Raw genomic sequence first — 23,658 nt, forward strand, 5'->3', positions numbered from 1 at the left:
CCCCACCCACTTCAGCAGTCCCAACTTGATAAAGAGAGACCCTTTACGAAAGAACATCAAATAACACATTTCGTCCTGAAAGTACAACACAAACAAAAACAATATACTTATCAAAGGCAATGGGGTTTTCATGTAATGGGGGCCGCCAGGATCCCACTGCTCCTCCCGCAAAGCGGAGGTGGCCGGGATCTCCATTCTTCTAACAGACCTCAGTGGGGTCTTACTGACAGTCCGGCCTGCTACAGATAGTGTGAGTCAACCATAGTGGCTAAAAGGTTCGCATCAGCTCAGTGTTCATACTCGTCGTGGTGCCGCTAAGGACTGGTGTTGCGCGGAAGCTCCGCCTCATCACTGTCTTTCATGTGCTGATTTATTTTCTGAGTTGTGAGGGAAATCAAGAATTCTTTAGCTGCCTTGGCTGTTGTGAAGGTCTTCGTTTTTTCTCCATTTTCAACTCGAAGATGCGCGGGGTAGAACATTACATGCAGGATGTCTGCTTTCTATAGTTGCTTGATAATCGGTACATATTCTGCGCAGCTTCTACTGTTGCTGTGAAATCTGGATAGGAAGCAATCGATGTCTCCTGGTAGTTTAAATCTTTCAAATGTTGTGCAAGCCGAAGCACCATTTCACGGTCATTATAGTTAACCAGTTTTGCTATAATGGGATGCAGTGGGGCCCGGGCGGTGATCAAGGTTCAAGGGATCTGTGCGCCGACTCAATCACCCACAGAGATGACAGATTGTTGGAGCCAAATAGCGACGTGATCATCTGCTCCATATACACCTCCACTTTCCCTGTGTTGATTGACTACAGAACCCTAATGACGCGCAGATTGTTGCAGCATGATCGGGCTACAAGATCTTCATTTTTTGCTTGAATCACTGCTAGAACTGAGAGATTTCATTCTCATGGTTAGCAGTTCCTCTTCAGTGGTAGGTATTCACTCATCCGCTGCTGTGATACGTGTTGCCTGTTTGTCCATTTTCGCTGCCTTGTGGTCAGTGCGAATGTTCAAGGAGTCTATTTTGCCATTGATTATTTGGAGACTTATACGCGTGGCCAGCTGGGTAGTTTCCAGAGCAGTTGCTGTCTGTGTCTCTGTGTTATGCTCTGGATCTGGCTGATACCCATGGTTCGCTCTTGTTGCACGCCTAGCTTCAAAATTGAGGCGTGGTTGACTTTTGTCAGCTTTCCCGTCTTGAGTAGAATACAGGCACTGTTCGTCCCTTAGATGCGAACAGTGATGGTACCTATGTAGGGCAATGAAATATGGGACTGACTGTAATCCATGTGATGCCGCTTTATTTTACAGTATGCTCTCTTGGTTCAAGACTGTGGACACCTTACAATGGTGGTTCCCCTTCAGCACAGCTGCCCCCTACTCATGTGGGTATTAACTTAGAGTTTTCAAACTCTGCTGCTCAGCAGGGGCCTTATGCACAACTAGCAATATCCCGAACCGTAACCAACCATGACTATCACTGCACAGCAACGCTCTCTATTCAGGGTGACCCCACCATCAGAAGCATTCCAGTACTGCTAACCTCAGTTGCAGCAAAGTCTGCCCCTTGGTACAGCCCCCCCCCCCCCCCTCGGGGGGGGATATAGCTGGACGATGGGCCTTAGTGGAGGCCATCCCCCAAGGAGCAGAACCCGGACTTGGCAGGAGTAAGGGAGGGAGATAAGGCAGGCAAGGAAGGTTACTGGTTAGGAAATGGGACACTGGGTCCAGCCCGGTCATAAATTTAACAAAAGGAATGTGGCTGGGAAGGTATTTAACTGTGGGCGCCTGGCACGGGGCCCTCTTTCTCATGGCGATTCTTCAGAGGACCGTTCTGAAGAATGTCTGCGAGCTACGAAAACCGGTGAGTGAGAAACGTGGCTGACGGCTGCTTGCTCGCGGTGCCGCTGAAGTGGCGATACTCGTCAGTCATAAAGATGAGTACTGGACGTCGCATGTAATGCTTGGGCGGAGGTCTCTACCTGGGGGAGGTGGGGGCCGTCTACGGAGGAGGAATGGCGTCGTGAGACAGTTATAAAAAAAAATTTAAAAAAAAAAAAAAAAAGAAAGAAAGAAGCGGTAGCTAGAGGGTTTGGGGAGGCCAAGCTTGGTTATTTCTGGTTCCTAAACATGTAACCTTCCGCGCCTCTTCCAGTTGCGCTCGCTCGCCTCCCGTTTTGGCTTTAATACACCGCTCGATTTTGAGTCGAGCTCTACGAGTGGTCATGGAGACACCGAGGCAGCAGCATCGCCGGGAATGCATTGTTGTTCTCCTTGGAGCGCTGATTTTGATTCTTGCGTCCTGTCATCCACCGGTCCCGTGATATTTCATCTGCGTGCCTAATGTGATGCCATTTTAACACAGGAGCCCTCAATCAGTTAATTAAACATGATATAAAATCACCAAATATATTTGTAACGTAAGATTAATATGGCAAACAGCGTAATGAGGAATCTTCGCTGTCGCAGAAGTGTGAACCGGTGACATGATGACTGCCTTTTATGAATCTGGATAACATTGAGGGGGCTTTGTTCGTTTAATCCCCGAGTCTGCCTCAGGTAACCCAAAACCCCTTCCTGTCATCTTCAACCAAGATTGGAGCCATAACTTCCTAAACTTTCAGTCAATCATTTAAAACAAGTATTCAGCGCTGCTTAAGCAAAGATCAGACCTTTCAACGGGCCGCGAGCTTGTCCCCTGGCCGTGGGATGTGGGCCGCGTGCATTAGAACTATTTTGTTTCACTGGGGCATGGCGCACGGACGGAGGATGCCTATCGCAACGCATTCCACCACTGCAGCCAGTGTGTTACATACTCATAATAAAAGGACTCCTTTCTTGACGTGCCGGGGAGTCTTGCTTTTACCGGGACAATTACTGAGACACAAGATAGGCCCTCTTGAAAAGATCAAAGCTCTGCTAGATAGCCCTGCAGGACTCCAGGGCTCTCCTTGAAAGGAGCTCAGCCACCGAGTTGCGGCATTTTCCTGATTTACTTCTTGGTTCATTATCGTTGTGGTGTTGGCCTCTGCTTCTTTACTGTAGAAATGTTAATATTACACTGCAACCTGTGCATGAGGTGCGCATTCTAATGATCACGTGCATTGTCGTTATACACATACTTCTACATTCCAGCCTGTTTTCTTTGAAGTACACACTTCACAATGCTTCTTTTAGCGCGCGAATCGTCATTAGCACACTACAGACTAATGCCTCCCTTGAAGCATCGTTTCTGCTGCTTATTGCTCACAATACATAGAAGCACGACATGGATTTTACGGACAGGAAAACACAAACTCGAATGAAGATTTCTTTACAGATTTAGTACAAAACATAACAAAAGACTTTGTGAAATTCTATCTCTTTGCATATAATTAAAATTCAATACATATCTTAGAGCAATGCCTACAGCTAAAATGTAATAAATAACAGCAATTCATGGATTATGAAGATTAATGGGCGTGGCCGAAGGCCTTGCTAAGTGCATTCAATTGGCTTGTACGGAGTGCGGAGGAGGGCCTCATTTCAAATAGTTTGTGCTACAAACACTTGTTGTCTGCGCATTCGCCTGTTTCAAGCAGACTTCTCACAATAATTTATATTAAAAATGCATCTGGTCGCGTCATGCATTATGGCACACGTAGTTAACTCACACGCTGGGAATTACTTATACATTTTATGTAATTCCCGTGTTATTCTGCGGTCAATGGAAGAGCTGAAAAGGCAGCTCTCCTATGGGAGAATGTGGCTGGAAATGGCTTCGGTTTTATTTGCAGAGGTGCCCAGTAAAAGTGCTCCGGGGGCAGCCGGTCTGAGCAAAGGGCAATGAATGGAGGCTCTGTGCAGACTGGACAGCGCCACCGAGGGGCAGGCCTTATTAGCATACCAGATGTTAGGCTGGGGGAAGGGGGGATTTTATTACAAGAACGGAGGCTCCTATTATGCTTCCTTTCCTTGCTTTATTTTAAATAGCAGCCAAGATAGAAAACAAAACTACATATCCCAAGAGGCATAGCAAATACAATAAACGATGAGGTCATAGATAATAACCAATGAAAACCATTCAACCACAATAATTATCTTAACTGTGAGCAACAAGCCCTCTTTTCTTGCTGCTCGCAGTCAAGATAAGTTCTTTCCTCATTTCGTTTTCTTACTTGGGTATTGTTGAGTGTTTTTACATGTGTTATGGAAATGTCGTGAGAGTATGTTATTTTATTCTGTAGAGATTTTCTGATTGTTTTCTTGATTCGTTTCTGCCGTTTTTCCCTCAGCAGCGCTTCCCTCGCGCTTCACAGGCAGAGCCGAGCGTTCTTTCGAACGTTCGGCTCTCCCGCCGCTCTCTCTGAGGAGCGCGTCTCGCTTCAACGCGTTTCCTCAGAGGAGCTCGGCCGGCACAGACGCGTCACTACGGAAACCTCTCCCTGCTTCGAGAGGCTCCGTTTTTCAACTGAGCTGTTTACGGAGAGGTTTGGCTTGTTCGCGGAAGGCGCGACACGCCCCTCTTCTGTATTTCTTTTTTATATCCTTGGATTTGGGTCACTCTTTGTTTACGCCCATATAAAATTTTAACCCTTTGGTTACTGTTTAATTTTAAACAGTTTCCTTTTCAATTTGGGGTTTTTCTGCCTGGCATCCTTGTTCTTCATTACTATTATTACTATTATTATTATCATTATTATTATTTTTTCTTATTGTGATTACGTTATTATGTCAAAACAAGTGGCTGATCATTCCAATGATATTGATATGGACAATTTACGGGCTGATCTGAATTCTTTTATTCAGGACACTGTACAACAGGCGGTTTCTTCGTCTATGCTTCAAATGTCAAAAAAGCTGGAGTTGTCTTTTAAGAAAATGTCCTCTCAGGGTTCCAATATTGCGGAACCAGGTAGAGGAAAAAAGCGCACTTTTTCTAAAGCCCAAGTACTTTCGAATTCTGACGAATCTCCCCAAATGGCTGGTCCTTCCCCCCGTAAGGAACCCAAAACGGTGGAAAAAGATCCCTCTCCTTTGAATATTATTCAGTTGAGGGATACTGATGATGACATTGATTATGATGATGGGGACGATGATGATTTACAGGGTCCTGACGACCTCTGGAAAGGGCCTTTAGAGAAGAGGCAAACATTTTCTCTGTCTGATACAAATCCTTTACAGAATAATGATTCCACAGTACTGGATGCTTTGGGGGAACCAATGTTTGATCCGAAGTTAATACACCACCCAAATTCTACGGAATGGTTCCCGTCTGATCACGTGGCGGAATATGTTTCGTGTCATTTAAGACACGCATTAGATAAAGCCACGAGAAGTAAACTACGATCTGAATGTCCTCGTCCCTCCCTTCCTTATAATATTACCTCGACACCGGTAATTGATCCTAACATGGTGTTATTTTTCTCTAAGTATGGTAAGGATCATAAGAAAGGGGTCGACCGTGCGTGGTCGGTTTGCCAGGACCGATTATTGGACTTGGTTGGTCCTTTGACTAGAATCCTGGATTTAGCTGAGGATGCCAGGCTGGAAGGCTCACAAATTGACCCTGAAGCTCTATCCAATTGGGCCCAACGGGCAATTTGTCTGCTGGGAAATGCTAACACCGCAATTTCTCAAGAGAGACGTAAAAGTCTTCTACTCAAGATAGAGCCTAAATTGGGCAGTTTCGCCGCCAGAGAAGAAGGTCAACAGGCGGACGGTCTTCTTTTTGGAGATTCGTTTATTAAAGAACTGGGTAGATATGTTTCTACCTTTGCAACTTTGGATAAGGCGCAATTTTCAATGAAGAAAATTTTCAACTCTAGAGTTTTTGCCAGGGCCGGTAAAGGAAGGAGCCGCTTTACCGGCCGTTTCGCCACCCGCGGCGGCAGTTTCCGAGGCTCTTCCATCTACTCCACGGACTTCAGACCTCAGTTCTACCCCCAAAGGGGGAGAGGCTTCAGGAGCAGAAGCTTCCGTCAAAGGGGAGGACAGGTCTCAGGTAAGAAATTTGTGTTTTGGCCCTCTTCCCGTAGGTGGTCGTTTAGCCCATTTTCTTACAAACTGGTGCCAAATTACCGCGGACCCTTGGGTCCTTCAAACTATTCAGGGGTATTGTATAGATCTCTATCAAGTTCCCGGCCAAATTTCTCCACCTCTTCCTCTAAAGTTCTCTCAAGAACAATCGCGTTTGATGAATCTGGAGATTTTATCCTTAATCTCAAAAAATGTAATAGAAAAGACTTGTTTCCATCCCTCGGGGTTTCTCAGCACCATATTTTTGGTACAGAAGAAAAACAAGAAATTTCGTCCAGTGATAAACTTAAAACCATTCAACAACTACGTTGTTTACAATCATTTCAAAATGGAAACGATCCTACATCTCAGGGACATTCTGTTGGAGGGCGATTGGTTTGTTCGCCTGGATCTTCAGGACGCTTATTTTACGATTCCTATCCATTCCTTTTACAGGAAGTTCCTGCAGTTTCAATGGAAAGACTCGATTTTTCAGTTCAAAGCCCTTCCTTTCGGTCTAGCTTCGGCTCCTTGGTGCTTCACAAAAGTGATGAAACCAGTGGTAGCTTCTTTAAGAGCTCAGGGAATAAGATTGATCGTCTATCTGGACGATTTTCTCATAATGGCTCAGAACAGGGATACCCTGTTACAACACTTGCACATCTCCCTTCGTCTACTTCAGTCTCTGGGTTTTCTAGTAAACATGGAGAAATCTTCTCTGGTTCCCTCTACTCAAGTGGAGTTTCTAGGTTTCTTCATCGATTCCAAAACCACATCTCTATCTCTTCCCCATCAGAAGGTATGTCGTATAAAACACGAATTACAGCAGGTCCTCAGTCTCTCTCGTCTATCCCTACGTTCCTTGGCAAGGATTGTGGGCCTTTTGGCCTCATCCATTCAGGCCATATTCCCAGGGCCATTACATTACAGAGCACTTCAAAGACTAAAGATTCGTCATCTCCGCAAAGGCCTTCAGTATTCGGACATCGTTTGCTTAGATCAGGATTCTCGCGCAGAGATTCAATGGTGGCTCGATCATTTGGAAGCCTGGAACGGAAGAGCTATTTTCTCCTCGGCCCCAGATCTAGTATTAGAATCCGATGCAAGTCGGACAGGTTGGGGCGCAAGGTGTGGCAACGTCTCGACTGGGGGCGTATGGTCAGAGAAGGAGTCTGCCTTGCACATCAACTGTTTAGAGATGCTTGCAGGCTCCTTTGCTCTGAAGACCTTCGCAAAGGACAAGGTGAGCTGTTCTATTCTCCTAAAAATGGACAACATTTCCGCCCTAAGATATATCAACCATCTAGGGGGAACAAAATCCAAACCCCTTGCAGATCTAGCCAAAAGTTTTTGGGAGTTTTGCCTTCTCCGAAATTTGTCGGTCACGGCACAATATCTTCCTGGGAAAATGAATACCATAGCAGATTGGTGCTCACGCTACCTAAAAGACTCCAGCGATTGGCGTCTTCACCCTTTAGTATTCAACAAACTTTCTTCGAAATTCGGCCTCATGTCAATAGACTTGTTTGCTTCTCGGCTGAATTCTCACCTCCCAAGGTTTTACAGTTGGAGACCGGATCCCCAAGCTCTCGATACAGATGCTTTTCTCCAAGACTGGTCTCCCCATCTCAATTACGCCTTTCCTCCCTTTTTGATGATTGCCAGAGTCATGGCCCAGGTTCGTCGTCAACGAGCCTCCCTAGTATTGGTTACACCCTTTTGGCAAACCCGCCTTGGTTCCCCTCGGTTCTAGAATTATCGGTAGACTTTCCTGTCCTAATTCCTTCCTTCCCGGACCTCCTGCTCGATCCAGAAGGGCGCCCCCACGACATGATTCTCGACCATTCCTTAACTCTCGTAGCATGGAAGATTTCGGGTCAGCCTGGAGAACCCCAGGAATTTCGGAAGAAGCTGCTCAATATATCCGCCACTCTTGGGCCCCAGGAACATCCAAGGCCTACAAGTCGGCCTGGTTGGTCTGGAGTGGCTGGTGTTTGGACAGGAATTCAGATCCCTTTTCAGCCGATGTGACTCTAATCGTTAACTTTTTAGCATCTCTTGCCTCCCAAGGAAGGGCATATCGAACGGTGAATACTTACAGATCCGCCATTTCTGCTGAACATGTTCGTATCGATGGTAAACCGGTTGGGGAACATCCTCTGGTGTGTCGTCTTTTGAAGGGAGTAAGATTTTCTAATCCCCCCACACCTAGATATACGCAATTATGGGATGTGAATTTGGTTTTAAATTTGTTCAATTCTTGGTTCGATAATGATGTACTTTCTTTAAAATGTCTTTCTGCGAAGTTAACTATGTTACTATGCTTAGTTTCATTGAAGCGTGTTTCTGATGTAAGAGCTTTGGATATTTCTTCTGTTCAATTTTCTCCTTCGGATGTATCTTTTAGAGTTCATAGGAGAACCAAGACTAACATTTCTATTGTCCATTATCCGTATTTTCCTTTGCATCCCTAACTATGTGTTGGTAAATGTTTAAAAGTTTATATTGCCAGAACTGCAGATTTAAGAACGTCCTCCTCTCACCAGTTACTGATTTCTTTTTCTAAACCTCATAAACCCGTATCTTCTCCTACTCTGGCTCGCTGGGTAAAATGGGTTATGAAACTTGCGGGTGTCGACACTACCTCTTTTGGAGCGCATTCCACTAGAGGTGCTATGGCTTCTAAAGCTCTTTGGGCTGGAGCTCGCTTGGAGGACATTCTTAGATCGGCGGATTGGTCTAATGTTACTACCTTTAGAACCTTTTATTGTAAACCTATTTCTTCAATGGCTGATTCTGTTGTTAATATGCTTTAAACAAGCATAATAGGAGCCTCCGTTCTTGTAATAAAATTCAGATTTTCCTAGCTTTAGTAAAGGAAAGTCTAGATTTTATTAAAGAAGCGGAGGCGAGTATTATCCCACCTCTTTTATTAACCCACCCTTTTCTTTTTCAGTGCCGGTTTCTCCTGCACCAACCGCTTCGACTTGAACAGGCTGGTTTTGTGTCAGAGGCCCTTTCTTTGAAAGAACGTTCTTCTGCCTGCTCCTACGATCAGCGGATAGTGCCTTCCGGATGTGGTGATATCCACCTGAAGTCGGCTTCTCCTTCTTCCTTGGACTTTGCCAAAGACTTTTTCACGTTACTTATGGCTTTCTCTATTATTTTGGTTATTATTCCATTGTTCCGTCCACTTTGATCTGCTCCCGCAAGAAAAGAGGGCTTGTTGCTCGCAGTTAAGATAATTATTGTGGTTGAATGGTTTTCATTGGTTATTATCTATGACCTCATCGTTTATTGTATTTGCTATGCCTCTTGGGATATGTAGTTTTGTTTTCTATCTTGGCTGCTATTTAAAATAAAGCAAGGAAAGGAAGCATAATACTCGCCTCCGCTTCTTTAATAAAATCTAGACTTTCCTTTACTAAAGCTAGGAAAATCTGAATTTTAGCGAAGGGGTGAACGGTCTACTCTCGGGTGCTGCGATCTCTGGGGTCTAAGAATCACTGTCAGAGTATTAACCCTTTGCCCGTTACGCAGTCAGCTCGACGCACGCGGTAGGGTCTACTTAGCTTCAAAGTGCGTATGCGGAGACCCACAGAATGATGGCGATTGGGGGGCATTAGGAGAGATGTGAAAGTTAGCAGGCAAGGACTGAAAGGAGAAACCGCAGAGAAGGGGAAAGAACAGAGAGGGGGAGGCACAAGGAGGTTGTAGGAGAGGCAGCAGAGAAGCCAAAGAAGGAATGGGGGAGGAAAAAGACAAGGAAGTGAAAGAGGAAGCCAGGGGAGAAGGTCAATAATAGGGCGGGGGTACAAGGAAGGAGAAGGGAGATACGACAGAGAAGGGGAAGATGGAAGGAATGAAGGGAGAGGAGAATGCAAAGCAGGGGACGGGAGAGACAGTAGAGGAGGGAAAGAAAGAGGGAGAGAGGCACAAGGAAGGGGTTAGGTAGAGACAGAATAGAGAGAATTGAGGGAGGATGGAATAGGAACGAGGAGCTAGAAGAGAAAGATGACGGGAGCAGGACGCGGGCGGTGGCCTTTAAAGGTGTGAACACGGAATACTGAGGCAGCATAGTCCTGAAGCCATATCTGGCATCTATAACCTGTTTACAGCTAGTCTCTTCCCTTTCCAATCACTCTTGCATTTGGCATCTATAACCTGTTTACAGCTAGTCTCTTCCCTTTCAAATCACTCTTGCATTTTGCTTTCTCCATGAGTGACGCCTTTGCGTGTTGTCAGGTGACTGTTCACTCTCTATTGGGCAACATGAAAGGTTTAAAAAAAAATATATATATATATTTAGGCATACAGGCACTTCAATAACCTGGTTCGAGGGAAATGACTGGGACCATCAGACAAAAGGGGGGAGCACTATGGGACAATTTTCGCATCCATATTGGTAGCACTGGTCTTGCCCCTCTTGCAGCGGGGGGGAAGGTCACGAGAAACGGTGTTGGCGGTTGGGGTGGGGCGGGGTTGGGAGAAAGAGACCCCGTCCAGCTCCTCCTTCCCCTTTCCCTAATACGCCAGCACCGCTGCAAGATAAGTTGGGGGGGGGGGGGGGAGAATTGGTTAAGGTAGGAGAGGCAAATGCTAATGATGTGTGTTTTTACATTGTAGGATACAAAGATGGAAGTAGCCCATCCACGAGGTGTGCGGGCGCCCAATTCTCTCCTGGGAGAAGCAGGCAGCGGCCTTTGATGTGTAAACACTAATACTGCTACAGCCAGTCTCTTCTCTTTCAGATCACTCTTGCATGCTGCGGCCTTGAGAAGTGTGAACAATGGAAACGGCGTAGTCATGAAGGCATACCTGACGTCTATACCCGGTTTACAGCCAGTCTCTTACCTTTCAGACCACTCTTGCATTTTGCAGTTGTTAAATGTGCGAACAATTAATACTGAGGCAGCGTAGTCCTGAAGCTATATCGGGCGTCTATAACCTGGTAGCACTTCTCGTGTCCCTCTTGCAGTGGGGGGTGGTTTCAAGAAACGGTGTTGGCGGTTGGGGTGGGAGGGGTTTGGAAGAAAGAGAGCTCTTCCAGCTCCTCCTTCCCCTTTCTCTGACACACCCGCACCGCTGCAAGATAAGTTGAGGCGGGAGGGGAGGTCAGTTTCTATACAAATTATCTGAAAAATACGGGGAGGATCGGAGTGAGAGTCGTTGAGTTGGTGACGGATTTGCGCAGGTCCGGAAGGAGGTCAAACACACGAAGGGGCGAAAAGATTGGTAAAGGCTAGGCAATGCAAATGCTAATGTGTGTTTTCCGTTATAGGATACAATGAAGGTGTAGGAGTTCAACCACGAGGTGGAAAAGGCAATGTTCACCTGAGCAAAGGCAGTGACAGTAGTCGGGCAACCCGGGTCAGCAGTGGCGTATAAAGGGTACAGGAGGAGGAATTAAGGGTCAGGGACAAAGTATGCAAGGTAAGTCTGGAACCTTTTATAGAGAACAGTGGAATTTCCAGATAACCTTGCCCAGGGTGATCGCGTCACAATACCGGGTCACTTGTCAACAAGGCAAGAAGGACAATAGGAGGAGTGGTGGGGCACAAGGATATGGTTAACAGTATTTTACCCCCCAGTAGTCAGATCCACCAACAATGGCAGCAAGCCAGATGCTGCATCCTACAGGGTTTGCCTAAATTCCTGGTTTGTATGTACTCACTAATGGTAATTTACTATGGGGTGAAGTAGTGTGGCATAGAGTACAGTGGTGATGTATTCTGCTGGCAATGGTAATTTTGAGCGGAGGTTTGGGAATGAGGTATACAAAAAAAAAAAAAAAAGAATAAGGCTCACACAAAACAATATGAAAATGCACTGGTTACAGGGGAATGGGTGCATAATGTATTTAAAGGGATGAAGGAGATGTGGAAAAGCACAACCAAGAGGGATTGAAAAGACTGATATGCAAAAGGGGAACATGTGCAAACAATCACCCAACAAAAATTACCAAATGCAGTGTTTCTGGTGGGTCTTTTTTAGGTACTACCCTTAAATTGAGGAGCGCATCAACCAGTTACACAAACAGTGATGCACGTGCGTTACGGTTGAGACCCATATCCTTAGCATTATTTACCCTTCAGGGTGACCCAAGGAGGTGAAACTACAATAAGTCAAAAAAAAAAAAAAAACTTGCCTCAACAACAGCATTGTCTTTTACTGTTAGGTTCTCACCTTGCTGGACAGACGGCAATGTCTACAGCAGGTGCATAGTCCTCGTTGGCAGGGGAGTTTGCATTAGAAAGCCCACCCGGCTGGTTGTAGTGGGAGGTATACCTGGGCCCTCTTCTGACTTGGGTGGCTGTGCAAGGCACCTTGCTGAGGGTTTGGGGTGGAGGGAGTTGGGAGATACTGAGCGCTCTCCGCTCCTTCTTCCCCCTTCCCCAGTGCGCCACATCGGTGCAAGGTGGGTCAAGGGGAGTGCGGTATGGCATAATATAGGCCTGGTGAAAGGCAGAAAGAGTGGTAGGTTTGTAAAAAAAAAAAACAAAAAAAAAAAACACACATCTGATCAGGGGAATGTGAAAGGCAGAAATGGTTGGAGGTTGGTGCACGTAAAACGGTTTTCAATTCCAAGTATGGGTATAAGTCAAAGTGCGGGAAAACAAATGCTATAGGAGTAATTTTATATTGGGGGATTCAAAAGCTTTTAGGTCTGTGGTGAAATGGGAAGGGATTGAGTTGCCTCTCAGGCATCCTAGGTTGTCATCATTGTTCTAAGTAGGTGAGCACAGTAACACAAGTAAGCACTACTCAGTGACGAGCACACATGTGAAGGAAAGATGAGTGGGTAGTCAAAGCGGCTTGAGTGCATACAACGTGCCAAAGGTAACTCAGCTTAATACCGTAATTTCAAGGAACAGTAGGAGATGCCTAGCAGGCTTTTAAGGAAAAGAAAGAAGAAAAAAAAAAAAGGAGGCATGGGGTAACTCTTGGACATATCAGGTGTTGCAATGCACGTGTCCAGCGTGACAGGGAGGGACAGCAGGGGGGCAAATGCCTGTAGTCAGGTGAAATTGAGCAAGATTGTTAACAAGAAAGGAGAGACTGCAGTGAAATGGCAAAGGGGGTAACTAATGAAGAAAAGGGAAACGGGAAAAATGTAAAGGGCCGGGGGCAAGAACACCAGATAAGTTTAAGCAACTGGGTGGAGCAAGCAGGAACGGGAGGCACAGTAAAATGAAGATAGTGGGGCTGAGCTGTTTTCTCTCTGCTCGTAAACTATCTATGGTGCTAGTATGGATGGACGGAGTCCACCTGTATTTCCAAGTATATTTCCAAGTACTTATACCCCCCAACCCTCCCTCCCACTTCCCTATATTTTAGAAGGCACCTTTTTGCTATACAATAAAAGCCCCACAGACACCCTTGTTCCAGTCTCATAATGGATGCACAATAGTAAGGTGGATGGGGTTAAGTAAAGCGTTGGACTAGTGGGTCTGATTAGGGGAAGGAAGTAGGACAGATCTTATGTCTCTCCATTGAGTCAGGTCCATCTGCATTTACAGGTGGACACACCCTTAAGTCCGTTCCATTACCCCAATGATTTTCAGGGTTCACTAGTTAGAATATAACAAAGGTGCCCGCACTTGCACTCCAATAACACTGACACCTTTCATTATGCTAACGCCTATTTCATTTTAGGTCAGCTGCAAAACGGATGTGGATCATACGAGTCCTGAGGAGGGAGTGCCCTACAGCGGCGATTTAGGTCTGGCCTCGGAGGACGTGGCAGGTCCTGGTAGGGGTGATCCAGGAGGTGAATGGCTCAGTGGCAGTATTGAAGGAAAGGGATCGGCCAACAAGGAGGTTCCACTAATGCCTGAAAATGGTGAATTGGATGAGTTCTCGGAGTTGATGCCTGTTCGAGGAATGGGATGAGCCAGTGAGAGCACACCGTCAGGAGTGTGGAAGGGCATAAAGAGCCGGCAGCAGGGGGAGGATGCAATTTTCCTGCTTCGGCACACAAGGGTCGAATGGCTCGCAAAGCCTGGGTTGCAAGATACTCAGATATTTTGATCATCCGCTATCGAGGGGCAACTTGTTTCAGATTGAGGGAATCCCTCACTGAGTTGGCTAGGGCCATGGATGTGAAAGAGGTGATATCATCAGAGACCATCCCCAGGAGGTCCTAGATAGGGGCTCAATCCCAAGATAGCATATAGTTGTCAAGATGAAGGCTAAACGGCCTCATGACCAAATTCCTGTTGGGGGTAACCAGAGGTAGGATTAAGCATAGCTTAATTTGCAGCAGCCAGACTAGCATTGTCCCCATGGGGTACACATATCAGATGGGCATCATTGAATGAAAGAGGCAATTCATAGAGTGGAAGAATTGAGGCGCACCTACGTAGTGGGGGGGCCTTGCAGGCAGCGAAAGCTCCCAGCAAGGCATGGCGGTACTTACAATGCGATCCTAAAGAGTAATGGCAAGTTGCTGGAGGGGAACAGGCCACAAACAGGTGACAGTCAGGACCCAGGGTGGTACTGACAGGCTACCACAATGGCCTTGTGTGTTAAACCAGAAGGAAACAATCAAGGGCAGAGCCTGTGGCCCGGAAGAAGTTGGTGTAGAGGTGACTAGGTCAACTGGCAAAGAAGGGTGGAAACGTTCACCCAGGATACCAATTCATTCTTGGGCTGGAAGCTGAAGCTTGCCCTGATTGAAATGAATAGTGATACCGGAAGTGAATGGTCACCCGGTGGGCTGGAAGCAGACGCTTGCCCGAAAGGAAGGTGGGGTGGTGCCTGAAGTGAAAGGTCACCCGCCTGGGTTGGAAGCAGACGCTTACCCGGAAGGAACTGAGTGGATGCACCGGAAGTGAAAGGTCACCCGGTGATAGGGCACCTGGGTCAGACTGGCCAGCGCTGAATGTAGGGCACAGTGCTTGGGGCCGTGACAAGGAGGGCACAGGCTCGTTCCTGTTGGGGCTGGAAGGAGACGCTTGCCCTGAATGCAAACAAATGGTTTCCGGTTGGGGCTGGAAGCAGACGCTTGCCCTGAATGCAAACGAATGGTTACACACCCCATGGTGATAAGGCACCTGGGGCAGACTGGCCGGCACTGAATGTAGGGCACAGTGCTTTGGAGGCCCATGAAAAGAAGGGCAATAGCTCTTTGAAGAAGTGAAAATGGTGGTTGAAGGATCGCTTGTAAGTTGAAAATTGCCTAATAAACTGCGGCCTCAATTCTTCCACAAAAGCAAAAATTGGTGTGGTCTGAGTTTGTGGGATCCGGGTGGGAGACCAGGTGGGAGGTGCCACCGCTATGCCCCTTGGTACAGCCCCCCCCCCCTCGGGGGGGATATAGCTGGACCATGGGCCTTAGTGGAGGCCATCCCCCAAGGAGCATAACCCGGACTTGGCAGGAGTAAGGGAGGGAGATAAGGCAGGCAAGGAAGGTTACTGGTTAGGAAATGGGACACTGGGTCCAGCCCGGTCATAAATTTAACAAAAGGAACGTGGCTGGGAAGGTATTTAACTGTGGGCGCCTGGCACGGGGCCCTCTTTCTCATGGGGATTCTTCAGAGGACACCCACCCACCCACCCGCAGAGAAGATAAGGAGCAGCGGTTGAGTACTCTAGGGGATAACTGTCGCAGAGGCATAGGAGACTTACAGGAGGTCCTTTTGGTGTACAGACCTGGCAGGTTGCTGGAGGGGAACAGGCCACAAACAGGTGACAGTCAGGACCCAGGATGGTACTGACAGGCTACCACAATGGCCTTGTGTGTTAAACCGGAAGGAAACAATCAAGGGCAGAGCCTGTGGCCCGGAAGAAGTTGGTGTAGAGGTGACTAGGTCAACTGGCAAAGAAGAGTGGAAACGTTCACCCAGGATACCAATTCATTCTTGGGCTGGAAGCTGAAGCTTGCCCTGATTGAAATGAATAGTGATACCAGAAGTGAATGGTCACCCGGTGGGCTGGAAGCAGACGCTTGCCCGAAAGGAAGGTGTGGTGGTGCCTGAAGTGAAAGGTCACCCGCCTGGGTTGGAAGCAGACGCTTACCCGGAAGGAACTGAGTGGATGCAGCGGAAGTGAAAGGTCACCCGGTGATCGGGCACCTGGGTCAGACTGGCCAGCGCTGAATGTAGGGCACAGTGCTTGGGGCCGTGACAAGGAGGGCACAGGCTCGTTCCGGTTGGGGCTGGAAGCAGACGCTTGCCCTGAATGCAAACAAATGGTTTCCGGTTGGGGCTGGAAGCAGATGCTTGCCCTGAATGCAAACGAATGGTTGCACACCCCATGGTGATAAGGCACCTGAGGCAGACTGGCCGGCACTGAATGTAGGGCACAGTGCTTTGGAGGCCCATGAAAAGAAGGGCAATAACTCTTTGAAGAAGTGAAAATGGTGGTTGAAGGATCGCTTGTAAGTTGAAAATTGCCTAATAAACTGCGGCCTCAATTCTTCCACAAAAGCAAAAATTGGTGTGGTCTGAGTTTGTGGGATCCGGGTGGGAGACCAGGTGGGAGGTGCCACCGCTATGATCAGGCTCTCTCTCTCGCGTTCGGCCCTCCAAGGAGCCCTTCGAGGAGCGTAACAATGATTAATGCTTGTGTCACATGGTTATTTGAGTCTGTTTATCCAAGTTGCACTCCCTCCAGCCTCAGAACTCTCACGGCGGGTCTCTTGACCCATCCATGGCCTTATTGGCTCCACTGGCCGCCTGTGGCCTGCAGATGCTGCCTTCAATTACTCGTCCTCTCGGGCCTCTTCAGTGCCCTGATGCATTCCCTGCTCTCGTCTAATACTGGCCAGCTCTCTCGCCCAACAGCGATTACTCTCTGTGTTGATGGGATACTGTAAAAAACAGGATCGCTCGGTCTCCCATCCGTTCTACATGCACTAGATAGCCCGCTGGTGGCCAGCAGATGCTGCTTTCAATCACACAGCCTTGTGGGCCTCTTCTGTGCCCAGGCGCTCTTCCCGCGCCACATCAATATCATCCAGCAGTCTCGCCCACTCACTGTTTGGGAGGGGATTGCTACTTACAGGAGTGCCTGGACTTCAGTTTTATTCATTCCTGCATTGCTATCAGGTGCTGCCCAGGGCATCAATGCGTCCACCCCTTGGCTCACAGGCCCAATCTACACGTTCCTGTTTCTGCGTGGGGGTCAGGGCTTAATTCTTTTGCAGCAAGTCCGCAGCTTGCCAGCAGCTACCCATGTCTCTGCTGTCTTTATATGTAAAACTTATAGGGGGATGGCAGGACAGTTGACGGATTATTGATCCCGGCCAGCAGAGCTACGCTGCAATGGGACCATCTAGCCATGGGCTCTCTTGCGCCCCCCAGCAATTTCTTAACTTTTGACAAGTGCATTTATCGTCAAACTCAGGGGACTGCGATGGGCACTTGTTTCTCCCCCAGCTAGGTGGGTATCAGAAGATTACCCATTAAATCAAACTTCCACAGGAGCAAATGCCTTTTACCCAACTCCCTCCAACAGATGCGTGCTCAGACTTTAACTGATTATCTGAACTCTGCATCCGCTAGGGGGAAAGGGGAATGGGAACAGAAAAAGGGAGACCACCTCCAGATCCAGTTCCAGCCTGTGTTTCCCACTTGAAGTTAGAATATTCAGTGTGTGTCTCTGAAAACCTCCACCTTTCTTCTTATTGGGATTTCTTTAAAGGAAGGACCTGCAGTCGGGTGATAACAGCATAGATAAGTACCTTCCTACTGTGTATTCAACTGTTCAGCCATTCAGATTCACCCAATTTTATTGTTCTCCTAACCTGGATCTTTTGAGAGACTATCCTCTGTCTAAGAGAACAATGTTAACTTAATATCTTCTTTTCTCCAGGAGTCAGAGGTTTCCACGGTTCTCTGGTGAGCATTTCAAAAGTTCACAAATATACAAACTACTAATGTCTTTTACAAGAAATGAAAACTCCTTCCAAAGATTCAGTTTTCTCAATCAGAGTCTCTAGGAATTAGTCTGAGCATTTGTTTCTAAGACTGAAAGGCCTGCAAAGCAAAGAGTTCTTGAATATATATGGACATATACATATATATATATATATATATATATTGGCAAGTCTTGAAATCATACAAAAGGAAATCCCTTACTGCAGTTGCTTGAAGTTCTGTTAAGCCAAAACTAATTCTCCTCAGAAAGCCGATAGCCAGTTGTTGGAAGAAGGAACAAATTCAGTTTCTTCAAAAGGCAAAACAGTTGAAGTGCAGGGCGCCGAGAGAGAAACAGCTGGAGGGAAGCTTCAGCACAAGACTATGGTAGAAACACTAGAGCGCTGACCTCACAAGGATTTGCGGCCACCATCTTGAGTGGCAGTTAAACCTGAAGAAGCTAGTTCTAAGAACAGCCTCCGCAAGTGCCACCGGTAATGAGGACGTCGCTGCAACCAACGTTGGTACAAGGAAAAGGGGAATTGTTTTTGCCGAGGGAAGAATTTACCAATGCTGGCAATAGTTTTCCTGACAGTACCCCTGTTAGAAATGAGGTCTTTGGTTGTCAGTTAGGTTACCCCCTTCCCAAGCAAGGATCCACACTCTAGTCAGGGTAAAAGAGAATCACCCTCAGCTAACCCCTGCTTACCCCCTGGGTAGCTTGGCACAAACAGTAGGCTTAACTTCAGAGTGCTAGGTGTAAAGTATTTGTACCAAAACACACAGTAACTTAATGAAAACACTACAAAATGACACAACACAGGTTTGGAAAAATAGAGAGTATTTATCTAATTGAAACAAGACCAAAATGACAAAAATCCACAATGCACAAGTCAAGTTATCAATAAAAATGCAAAAAGAGTCTTCATGTAGCTTAAAACACACACTAACACTGTTAGAGTGAAAATGTATCTTGGGTGCGTCAAAAAGAACCCCGCACGGGTGAGTGTGCGCCAAAAAGGGCTTGCGATGCGTCGATTTCACTCACAAGCGAGACCATGCGTCGTTGCTCCTTTCGTCGGGTTGGGGCGCGTCATCCTCTGTCCGCAGGAAAGCGATGCGCCGATCCGGTCAGCACTCTCAGGTTGGGGCAGGCCTTGCGTCATTTTTACATGCCCAGCAGTGTTTGCGTCAGAAATCCAGCCGCACAATGATCTGAAAACTACGAAGTGCGGGTTGAGATCTCACCAGCCTCCGTCAGTGATGCTGTGCAGCGTTTCTCCAGCCCCAGGCATTGATCTTCGGGTCGCGTTGCAGGCAAGTGTCGATTTTCAGCTGCGAAGCCGGCGGCACGTCAATTTTTCAGCTGCAGATCGGAGTTGCGTCGATCTTTTCCCTGCACAGCATTCTGGGCGTGGATTTCTTCCTCTTAGACTGCCAGCTTCTCCTTTCAGGGTCCCAGGAACTGGAACAGCACCACTTGGCAGAATAGGAGTCTCTCCAGAGACTCCAGGTGCTGGCAGAGAGAAGTCTTTGCTGTCGCTGAGACTTCAAACAACAGGAGGCAAGCTTTAAATCAAGCCCTTGGAGATCTTCACAAGATGGAAGGCACATAAAGCCCAGTCTTTGCCCTCTTACTCTGGCAGAAGCAGCAACTGCAGGATAGCTCCACAAAGCACAGTAACAGGCAGGGCAGCTCTTCTTACTCAGCTCTTCAGCTCTTCTCCAGGAAGAGGTTCCTCTTGTTTTCCAGAAGTGTTCTAAAGTCTGTGGTTTTGGGTGCCCTTCATATACCCATTTTCTCCTTTGAAGTAGGCCTACTTCAAAGCAAAGTCTCTGTTAATTGTGAAATCCTGCCTTGCCCAGGCCAGGCCCCAGACACTCACAAGGGTGTTGGAGACTGCATTGTGTGAGGGCAGGCACAGCCCTTTCAGGTGTAAATGACAACGCCTCCCCTCCCTCCTTGCACAGATGGCTCATCAGGAAAGGCAGACTACACCCTAGCTCCCTTTGTGTCACTGTCTAGTGTGAGGTGCAACCAGCCCATCTGCCAAACTGACCCAGACAGGGTAACAACAAACAGGCAGAGTCACAGAAATGGTATAGGCAAGAAAATGCTCACTTTCTAAAAGTGGCATTTTCAAACACACAATCTTAAAATCAACTTTACTAAAAGATGTATTTTTAAATTGTGAGATCAGAGATTCCAAACTACACATGTCCATCCGCTCCCAAAGGGAATCTACACTTTAATCTAATTTAAAGGTAGCCCCCATGTTAACCTATGAGAGGGACAGGCCTTGCAACAGTGAAAAACGAATTTAGCAATATTTCAGTGTCAGGACATATAAAACACATTACTATATGTCCTACCTTTACACTGCACCCTGCCCTTGGAGCTACCTAGGGCCTACCTTAGGGGTGCCTTACATGTAAGAAAAGGGAAGGTTTAGGCCTGGCAAGTGAGTACACTTGCCAAGTCGAATTTACAGTTAAAACTGCACACACAGACACTGCAGTGGCAGGTCTGAGACATGATTACAGAGCTACTTATGTGGGTGGGTGCTGCAGGCCCACTAGAAGCATTTGATTTACAGGCCCTGGCCCCCTCTAGTGCACAGTACTAAGAACTTACTAATAAATCAAATATGCCAATCATGGACAAGTCAATTACGTACACATTTTGTAAAGGAGCACTTGCACTTTAGCACTGGTTAGCAGTGGTAAAGTGCCCAGAGTAACAAAAACAGCAAAATCAGAGTCCAGCACACATCAAAAACCTGGGAAACAGAGGCAAAAAGTTAAGGGAGACCACACTAAGGATGAAAAGTCTTACAACCCCCCTCCAAAGAACTCCTCCCACAGAAGGTTTGTTGGGGAAAGTGTTGTGAAATTGCTTTATCAACCTTGGAACATGCACATTTTGGAAGGCTTCCCAGGACCTTTCTTCTGGTCCAAAACCTTTCCAATCAAAGAGGTAATATAATGTTCCTTTTTTAAATTTTGATCTAAAATTCTATTCACTTCATATTCTAAATGTGAATCTACCTGGATAGGATCTGGAGGGGTGGTTGTCCTAACATTGGGAGGGCTTCTTTTAAATAGCAAGACATGGAATACTGGATGAACCTTAATCTGAGGGGGCAAGGCGAGTTTGACTGTTACTGGATTTACAATTTTCTTTATTTTAAAGGGTCCTACATATTTAGGCTGGAATTTTTTGTTCCCTCTTAAATGTAAATGTTGAGTGGAAAGCCAGACCTTCTCACCCTCGCAATAACCAGGGTTGTCTCTACTCTTTTTGTCAGCATGTTTCTTGTAGAGACCTTTGCCTTGGTCAAGTGTTCTCTAGGGAATTGGTAGGTCTTTCGAATTTTCTTACTGAATTAATTCACAGCTGGGACCGACCTTCCTGAGATAATGTTTGGGTGTCTACCAGAGTTCAAATAGAAAGGAGAATAACCAGTGGAGGCATGAATAGCATTGTTGGACGCAAATTCTGCTGTCCAAATGAAATCTGGCCAATCATTATCTTGACCCAGGAGATAAAATCGTAGCTACTGCTCTATCTCCTGGTTAACTCTTTCTATCTGTCCATCCATTTCCAGATGATAACTGGTAGAATAACGTGAGTCTATTCCAAGTTGTTTCATAAAGGTCCTCTTGAATTGGGAAACAAATTGGGGACCTCGATCTGAGATTACAACCACCGGAATGCAATGAGCTCTCACTATGTGCCGTGAAAATAACTGTGCTAACTAAGAGGCTCGAGGAACCTTCTTCAGGGGGATGAAATATCTCCTTTTAAAAAAAGGTGTCTACAAAAACTAGGATTGTGTCAAAACCTTGACTTGAATGTAAATCTACAATCAAATCCATAGTAATGGTGTGCCAGGGATATGGTGCAATGGGAAGAAGCTGAAGCTCACCTTCAGGAGCTAATCGTGTTGTCTTTCCCTGAATGCATTTATCACAGGTTTGAACGTATTGTCTTATTTGAGGGATCATGGCAGGCTATCAGAAATACCTCTTAATTAATTTGGTAGTCTTTGAAATTCCTTTATTGCCAGCTAAAGGATCATAATGACACGCTTGTAGCGCTAGTTCTTGCAACTCACGAGTTGGCAAATATAAAGCATGTTCAACAAAAGGAAGATTTTCTAAAACTCTTCTTCCCTCTTTTTTGTTGGCCCAATCTGAAATTTCTTGGTCAGACATGAATTCTCGAACCTTCATTTTTATTTCGGAAAATTGTAAGGTACAAACAAACTTGTCTGCTGGAATAATTTGAATCGTTTCAGCTTCTCCGTCTTTAGGTATATTATTCATTCTTGATAACGCATCTGCCTTACCATTGGTAGAGCCAGGTCGATAGGTAATGGTAAAATTAAAATCTGCAAAGTATAAGGACCATCACAGTTGCCTAGGAGATAATGTCTTAGCAGACTTTAAAAACTGAAGATTTTTGTGATTGGTGAACACAGTGACTACATGATAAGCCCCTAATAAATAATCCCGCCATTCCTGAACGGCATCCTTCACTGCCAATAGCTCTTTGTCAGCAATTGGATAATTTCTTTCAGGAAGATTTAATTTCCTGGATCGAAATGCCACTGGGTGAAGCCGACCTTTTTCCTTGTGCTCTGAGACAATACACCACCAGTCGCTTGGTCGGATGCGTCAGCTTCCACAAAAAATGGCTCCTCAGGGTTAGGATGGAGAAAGATCGAGGCTGTTGTAAAGGCTCTTTTGAGGAACTCAAAAGATTCTTCAGCATCAGTTGAACAATGGAAGAGTACTCCTTTTCTCAAAAGTTTTGAAATGGGGACCACCTTTTTAGAAAACTCTTTTATAAATTGGTGGTAGAAATTGGCAAAGACAATAAAACTTTGCACCTCCTTCACCGTTTTAGGAGAAGACCAATCCAGGATTGTTTTAATTTTAGCAGGATCCATGGAAACTCCATTTTCCGATAAGATGAATCAGAAGAATTCTACTTCCTTCGCATGAAAGGCAAACTATTCCAACCTTACATATAAGTTATTTTCCAACAATTTCTTTAGAACTGTCCTCACATGATCTACATGGTTTCGCAAATTCTGGGAGAAGATTAAAATATCGTCAATGTAGACTACTACAAATTGATCTAAAAACTCTCTCAGAACAACGTTCACAAATTGCCAGAAAGCGGCCGGCGCGTTACATAGCCCATAAGGCATCACTTGGCACTCGTATAGACCAAACCAGGTGCGAAAGGCCATTTTCAATTCGACTCCCTTAGCAACTCAAATTAAATGGTACACTCTGCGAAGATCTAGTTTGGTGTAGATTTTTGCGTCTTTTACCTGATCTAGAAATACTGAAATCAAGGGCAGGGGATATTGATTCTTCACCATAACTTGATTTAACGCTCTATAATTGATACAAGCTCTTAACTCTTCATTCTTTTTCTTTGGGACAAAAAGAGGGAAGAAGAGACTGGAGATTGAGATGGACGAATAAAACCGTTTGCCAAATATTTTTCCAAATATTCTTTTAGGAACTTGTTCTTTTTTTCAGTAAGGACATAGATTATACTGCAAGGTAGATTTGCACATGGCTCAAGTTTGATCCTGCAATCATAAGATCTGTGGGGAGGTAGCTTCTCTGCCTCTGCTTGGTCAAACACTGCAGACAATTCTTTATACTCTGGGGGAATGACAACCTTTTCCAGCGCACAAACCACACTGGATTTAGTAGCTAAAACTTGAGCGGGAGATGGTGCACTACTTATCTCTTGAAGACTACCAACAGTGC

The 23,658-nt window shown here is 46.1% G+C and overlaps 1 long non-coding RNA gene across 1 annotated transcript; it reads left to right on the plus strand.

The window, feature by feature from the left end:
* The first annotated feature begins 1,662 nt into the window (after nt 1-1,662).
* Nucleotides 1,663-9,383, plus strand: LOC138301971 (uncharacterized). Its single transcript, XR_011205193.1, has 2 exons — nt 1,663-1,868; nt 8,958-9,383. It is a non-coding gene; the product is annotated as an uncharacterized lncRNA (long non-coding RNA).
* Nucleotides 9,384-23,658: the final 14,275 nt, after the last annotated feature.

The sequence above is a fragment of the Pleurodeles waltl genome, chromosome 6 (assembly GCF_031143425.1).
Source record: "Pleurodeles waltl isolate 20211129_DDA chromosome 6, aPleWal1.hap1.20221129, whole genome shotgun sequence".
NCBI classification, from domain to species: domain Eukaryota; kingdom Metazoa; phylum Chordata; class Amphibia; order Caudata; family Salamandridae; genus Pleurodeles; species Pleurodeles waltl.